Raw genomic sequence first — 7881 nt, 5'->3', positions numbered from 1 at the left:
CCCATCCTCCCCTAATCCGATGATGACGCTGTCTAGTCTCCTTCCCCAAAACCAACCAACCTAATCTAATTTCCTCAGTATCACCCTTAAACACAAAATCGTTACACAATGTAACAAGAGAATTCCCTCCCTAGGCCCGACAAGACGCCTCCTGAGACGCGGCAAGGCAGGAGTAGGCAAAATGAAACAGAGAATAACAATATTAATGTGCTAATAGTAAACTGCAGGAGCGCCTATAGAAAGGTCCCAGAACTGCTCTCATTAATAAACGGTCACAACGTCCATATAGTACTAGGGACAGAAAGTTGGCTGAAACCACATGTAAACAGTAATGAAATCCTAAACTCAGATTGGAATGTATACCGCAGAGACAGGCTGCACAGTGAAGGGGGAGGCGTGTTTATAGCGATAAGAAGTGCAATAGTATCTAAGGAAACTGACGGAGATTGAATTGTGAAATGATTTGGATGAAGGTCACGGTTAAAGCAGGCTCAGACATGGTAATTGGATGTCTCTATAGGCCCCCGGGCTCAGCAGCTGTTGTGGCTCAGCACCTGAAGAATAATTTGGAAAATATTTCGAGTAGATTTCCCCAGCATGTTATAGTTCTGGATGGAGATTTTAATTTGCCGGATATAGACTGGGAGACTCAAACATTCATAACGGGTGGCAGGGACAAAGAATCCAGTGAAATATTTTTAAGTGCTTTATCTGAAAACTACCTTGAGCAGTTAAACAGAGAACCGACTCGTGGCGATAACATATTAGACCTTCTGGTGACAAACAGACCCGAACTATTTGAGTCAGTTAATGCAGAACAGGGAATCAGCGATCATAAAGCGGTTACTGCATCAATGATTTCAGCCGTAATTAGAAATATTAAAAAAGGTAGGAAGATTTTTCTGTTTAGCAAAAGTGACAAAAAGTAGATGACAGAGTACCTGACGGCTCAACACAAAAGTTTTGTCTCAAGTACAGATAGTGTTGAGGATCAGTGGACAAAGTTGAAAACCATCGTACAATATGCGTTAGATGAGTATGTGCCAAGCAAGATCGTAAGAGATGGAAAAGAGCCACCGTGGTACAACAACCGAGTTAGAAAACTGCTGCGGAAGCAAAGGGAACTTCACAGCAAACATAAACGTAGCCAAAGCCTTGCAGACAAACAAAAATTACGCGAACCGAAATGTAGTGTGAGGAGGGCTATGCGAGAGGCGTTCAATGAATTCGAAAGTTGACAAAATGGTAGATATCGAAATAGACGACAGAGGGATAGAGAAACAATTAAATTCGCTCAAAAGAGGAAAGGCCGCTGGTCTTGATGGGATACCAGTTCGATTTTACACAGAGTACGCGAAGGAACTTGCACCCCTTGTTGCAGTGGTGTACCGAAATCTCTAGAAGAGCGAAGCGTTCCAAAGGATTGGAAAAGGGCACAGGTCATCCCCGTTTTCAAGAAGGGACGTTGAACAGATGTGCAGAACTATAGACCTATATCTCTAACGTCGATCAGTTGTAGAATTTTGTAACACGTATTATGTAAGAGTATGGAATGATCATAAAGTTGATCGTCGGTAAAGCAGATGCCAGACTGAGATTCATTGGAAGAATCCTAAGGAAATGCAATCCGACAACAAAGGAAGTAGGTTACAGTACGCTTGTTGGCCCACTGCTTGAATACTGCTCAGCAGTGTGGGATCCGCACCAGATAGGGTTGATAGAAGAGATAGAGAAGATCCAACGGAGAGCATCGCGCTTCGTGACAGGATCATTTAGTAATCGCGAAAGCGTTACGGAGATGATAGATAAACTCCAGTGGAAGACTCTGCAGGAGAGACGCTCAGTAGCTCGGTACGGGCTTTTGTTAAAGTTTCGAGAACATACCTTCACCGAAAAGTCAAGCAGTATATTGCTCCCTCCTACGTATATCTCGCGAAGATACCATGAGGATAAAATCAGAGAGATTAGAGCCCACACAGAAGCATACCGACAATCCTCCTTTCCACGTACAATACGAGACTGGAATAGAAGGGAGAACCGATAGAGGTACTCAGGGTACCCTCTGCCACACACCGTCAGGTGGCTTGCGGAGTATGGATGTAGATGTAGAAGAAAAATTTATGATCACTAACCTACTGATAAGAAATATTAGACAGATTCTTCACAACTCCTAATCCATATAAGAAATTTTAGTTTTGTGTTGGGCGAAAGCTGGCTTGTAGTTGCTATCTCACAGCTGTATATATTAAAAAAAACATAAATAGTCAACATGGAGACGTAGACCAAATTGTCATGTGTGAATGCAAAATGATCCGTTCCACGTAATTAAATCTATCAGACAAATGCTGTATCGAACGTCACACTAACCACACCAATAGCGGATGCAATGGCCTACAGATGCGACATCACAATGCTTACAAACAATGCAAATGGATGCAAAACAAATGATTCCACAGTTTACATACATTCAATGGATCTGATAATTATATCATCTTAATGGTGTCAAATTTAACTCGCTTGGCTATTTCTCGTAATTAAAGCTACCCCGTTAGGTATCAGTTTTGCATTTCCGCAGGACTTTACTTCCATACTCTACTGCATTGCATTACAAACGTCAAAATGCTTGTAAACACGACAGGCTGCAATCAACAGCTTCGATGAACAATCGATGTGACTATGATAACCGAATACGCACTATATTGATGCCATTACTAGTCACCGAGCGAGGTGGCGCAGTGGTTAGCACAATGGACTCGCATTCGGGAGGACGACGGTTCAATCCCGTCTCCAGCCATCCTGATTTAGGTTTTCCGTGATTTCCCTAAATCGTTTCAGGCAAATGCCGGGATGGTTCCTTTGAAAGGGCACGGCCGATTTCCTTCCCTAACCCGAGCTTGCGCTCCGTCTCTAATGGCCTCGTTGTCGACGGGACGTTAAACACTAACAACCACCACCATCACTAGTCGAAGAGCCGGCCAGTGTGGCCAGGCGGTTCTAGGCCCTTCAGTCTAGAACCGCGCGACCGCTACGGTCGCAGGTTCGAACCCTGTCTCTGACATGGATGTGTGTGGTGCCCTTAGGTTAGTTAGGTTTAAGTAGTTCTATGTTCTAGGGGACTGATGATCTCAGATGTTAAGTCCCATAGTGCTCAGAACCATTTGAACCATTTTGGAACTAGTCGAAGAGCCTTCGCAGCATACCAACAACCATTCTCTCTATTTACTGTTTCGATGGTACTTCGTGAGTACAGCATGGTTGGTTTGTTTGTGGGGATTGAAGGGACCAGACTACAAAGGCTATCAGCTCCTTTTTCCTCGACCAAAACCACCGTCAAAGAAGGAGAAAAAAGAAATGCAGACGACAAGGTATGACGCAGAACAAGAAAGACATAGACAAAGACCAGACAGGAGGAATTAAGAAACAGTGTCACAGTGGTTGGCCGACCATGGGAACAAAATAGAAGGGAGAATCCGACTACCAAGAGACACACTAGAAACCCCAATCTAAAACTGTATGCCAAAGGCCAGACTCAACACGAAAAAGACATATACCCTCAGATCGAGCGACGAAAGCCCCCTGCACGAATAAAACTCAAAACTAAGGCTGCCATTGCAGCGTCGTCTGTTAAAAGTGCAGGGAGCGTATAAGGCAGTGAAAACGTTTGCCTGAGCGCAGTTAAAAGCGGACAGTCCAACAAAACCTGAACCACTATCAACAAAGAGATGGGTCCTGGCAGCGCAATAGATAACCGTGCATTAGCCAGGTGTGGCCAATGCATAGCGACAGAGTACAATGAAGTCCTTGTGGGAGGCCCGCAAGGAGCAGCCCCACACACTAGTAGTCTCCTTGATGATCCAAAGTTTGTAGGGTGAAGGCAGGGTGCGCCATTCATCACTCCAGGTACCAAGGACCTTCTGCCACAAAACTAACTAGAGATCACACCCCAAAAGGCCAATCTCCAGGGCCGGTGAATCGAGAGCCTGTTTTTGCCACCCCGTAAACCCGTTCATTACCCAGGATGCGACATGACCTGGGGTCCACACAAAGACCACAGAGCGGCTGCAACGGGCAAGGGTATAGAGTGACTCCTGAATAGTCATCACCAGATGAGAGCGAGGGAAACACTGGTTGATAGCTCGTAAACCGCTCAGGGAGTCACTGCAGATGGACTCACCTGAAGTGGAGTGGAGATTCTCTAGTACGCGAGAGATGGCTACTAGCTCTGCAGTGAAAACACTGCAGCCAGTTGGCAACGAGCGTTGTTCAGAATTATCCCCAAAAGTAATAGCATAACCAGCTCGACCAGCAACCATCGAATAGTCGGTATAGACCACATCAGAGCAGTGAAATGCGGCAAGAATGAAAAGAAGGCGGCGGCGCGGGGTCTCAGGAGGAACCGAGTCCTTTGGGCACTGTGCCAAATCCGGCCGAAGGCATGGGAGGGGCACACACCACGGGGGTATTCGTAAATGTGTACGGAAAAGAGGTAGGAGACGGAAAAACTCAGTATGTTAGTGTGTGATTCTGGATATCAGAATGACACCCAGTTTTGTCCAGTTTTAAGTCTGTATGCCACAGCTGCTGCCTCCATCTTAGCCCAAAGATGAAGTGGAGGCATTCCAGCGATTGGTGTGCTGCTAATTCCGCTCTTTATGGCTAAGCAGGCCAATCTCTGTACCTTAGCGATCTCTTTAGCAGCAACCCGCTGCTCTACCTTCTTCCACCACAATACGGCCACATAGGAAATCCTAGGTCTAACCAATATGGTGTATATCCAGTGCATACCTCTGAGGCTTAGGCCCCAGTTTTTGCCACAAGCCCTCCTAGTACTCACTAAAGTGCTTTTTGCCTTGGATCAGATACTCTTAATATGAGGGGTCCAAGTTAGCTTCTCATCCAAGGTTACCCCTAGAAATTTCACTGTCCCCTTCACAGGAAGAATTTTAGCGAAGAGCTTTAGATTCCAACTTGCATGCTGAATATGTCTCTTCATAAATGGCAATACAACGTCGTCTTAGGATTAATTCTCAGATCCTGTTTAATGCAGCATTTTTGCACAAGGTCCAACCCTCCTTGTGCCATATTCCTGACTGTGTCAGTGAAATTGCCAAGTATTACTATGACAAGGTCATCTTCGTATCCTTGGCAGAAGCATTGTCTAGAATTTAGTTCCTGAATGAGTTCGTTCACCACTAGATTCCACAATACAGGAGACAAACCTCCCCCTCCTTCTGGGCAGCCTCTAGTGGTCTTAATTACCATATTTTCATTCATCATGGTAGCCTCCACCTTCCTTCCACCAAGCATGGCTCTCGTCCACCTACATATAGTGGTGCCGAGGTAACTCACCCCCCTACCCAGACACGGTTGAAAAGGTCTAGGAGGCGTTGCTGTTAGATCACCAAGAGGTGTTTTAGCATCTGATAGTGGATGAGATCTGGCCCGGGAGCCATATCATGGCAAACGGCTAGGGCACCCTGGAATTTCCACTCACTGAATGGAACATTGTACGGTTTGGGAAGGCACATATGGAATGAAAGGCTCCGAAGTTCTCACCACTCTTTCAGGGAGCAGAAGGCCAGCACTTACTGTGTAGAAGCAGAACTCTGAGCATAATGCTCTGCTAAGAGTTCTGCAATAGTGTCAAATTCAGTGCCGACTGTACCATTCAAGGAAAGCCCAGGTATGCTGACGGGGGTCTGATATCTATAGAGCCCCCTAATCGTGGCCCCAAAAACCTAGCACTCTTGCTTCCATCAGCGAATAAGGCGGCAGGCACAGGCACAGAGCCGCTTAAAACAAATTAGGCGTTCCCGTGATGGGTGCCACTTATGATTCTGGAGGGCTCGCCTGTGATCTATAATCGCCTCAGCGATCTCAGGGGACAACCACACTCCACCGCCAAGTGGACCTGGAAGGAAAGGGAATGGCAGATTCCTCTGAAAAATTATGCCAGAGGTGATAGTGAACCATCTCATTAATGGCGTCATCAGGAAGATACTAGATAGTGGCAATGGAAGCGAACGAGTCCCAGACAGCCTTATTCAATGCCCATCTGGGGAGGGCGCCAGGCGAGTGACACTATGGCAGTGACAGAAAGAGTAGAAAGTGGTCACTACTGCACAAGCCATCATGCACATGCCAGTGGATGGATGGTAGAAGGCCAGGGCTACAAACCAAAACGTTGATGGCTGAGTACATGCCATGTGCCACCCTGATATGTGTGGAGGCACCATTACTTAAGAGAGAAATGTCAAGCTGTGCAACACTTGCTCAACAACAGTGCCTCAGCCTGTTGCCACCAATCCACCCCACAAAGGGTTATGGGCGTTAAAGTTGCCCAGTAACAAAAAAGGTGGCGGCAGTTAGGCTATCAGAGCAGCCAATACATGCTGTGGGACATCACAATCCGATGGAAGATAGAGACTGCAGACAGTAATAACCTGCGTCATCCACACCCTAACAGCGACAGCCTCTGAAGGTGTTTAAAGAGGTACACACACTGCAAAGAAAGTTAAGGATGTAGATGCAGACTCCACCAGATACCTTCTCATAAGCTGCCCAATTCTTATAACAACCCCAACAGCCATGGGAGGTGGGGGTTAGCATCATTGAAAACGTTTCCTGGAGAGAAATGCAGAAGAAAGGGTAAAGGCTGAGAAGTTGGTGGAGTTCAGCCAGGTGGTGGAAGAAACTGCTGCAATTCCACAGAAGAATGACATCGTCCATGGCCGAAAAAGGCGTGAAAGGACCAAGGAGGCAGATTACGCCGCCAGGCCATCTACTGCCACTGAAGGAGAGGCGAAATCTAGAACCATCACGTCTGAGGGCAAGGCAACATCTAAATCCTCAGCGGATGCCAGAGTCTTCACCTCATCCTCACACACAGAGCTGGTAGGTAGTGGTGGTGGGAGTGTCATTGCAATGTCCTTGGTCTTTGGAGTCTTCTTTTACATTTTCCACTGCTCCTTTGGCTTCACTGGCTGGGAGGGCTTCACAGATTCAGTCTCTGGGACTAAGGAGGATCGTGAAGCCCTACGACCAGCTGCTTCTGGGCACTTCAGTCACTGGTGGGTGTCATCCTTCCCACTACAAGGAACGTGGATAGGAAGGGACCCAAGGGACCCCTTCTGAGAAAGAGGAACAAGTGGTACACTTCTCCAGCTTACATGTGGGGACAGACGTCCCGAATGGATGGGGGTGGGGAAGGGTTTTTGTTGCCAAAGTAGGTGGTGCACGAGCAACAGGGAGGGAATTGCCCTCCCCCCCATCAAGGGGACAGGTATAGCCCTCAGGCTCTGAGGGGTGACTGGGGTAGGAGGGCTGATGGGGCTAGAACAGATCTAGTGGCGGCGTAAGAGGAAGTCATACGAATAAGATAGAGGCGTTCGAACTTAGAGCCTCAGTGTAGGTCAGTTGGTCCAGAGTCTTATATTCCATAATGTTCCGCTCTTTCTGTAAAATCCTGCAGTCTGGCGAGCAAGGTGAATGATGCACTCCGCAGTTGACACAGATGGGAGGCGGGGCACATGGAGTATTGAGATGCTACGGGTGTCTACAATCTCGATATGTGAGACTGGAAGTATATTGGGAAGACATACGGCCAAACTTCCAGCATGTGAAGCACCGCATTAGGGAAGGCATATAGGGCTTGACGTCACAGTGGTAGACCATCACCTCGACGTTCTTATGTATCACTCGCGAAGGACAAGGTGAAGGCACCTGTGGCAGCTTGATTATCCCTGGGCCGCAATTGATGCGCCAGACGAAATGAACACCAAGCTGCTCTAAATTGGAGCGCATCTCGTCATGAGACTGCAAAAGCAGGCCCTGTGGAAGATAATACCCTGGACCATATTTAATCTCTTATACGCCGTGATG

The sequence above is a fragment of the Schistocerca gregaria genome, chromosome X, assembly GCF_023897955.1.
Source record: "Schistocerca gregaria isolate iqSchGreg1 chromosome X, iqSchGreg1.2, whole genome shotgun sequence".
NCBI lineage: Eukaryota > Metazoa > Arthropoda > Insecta > Orthoptera > Acrididae > Schistocerca > Schistocerca gregaria.
This window is presented reverse-complemented; position numbering follows the sequence as displayed.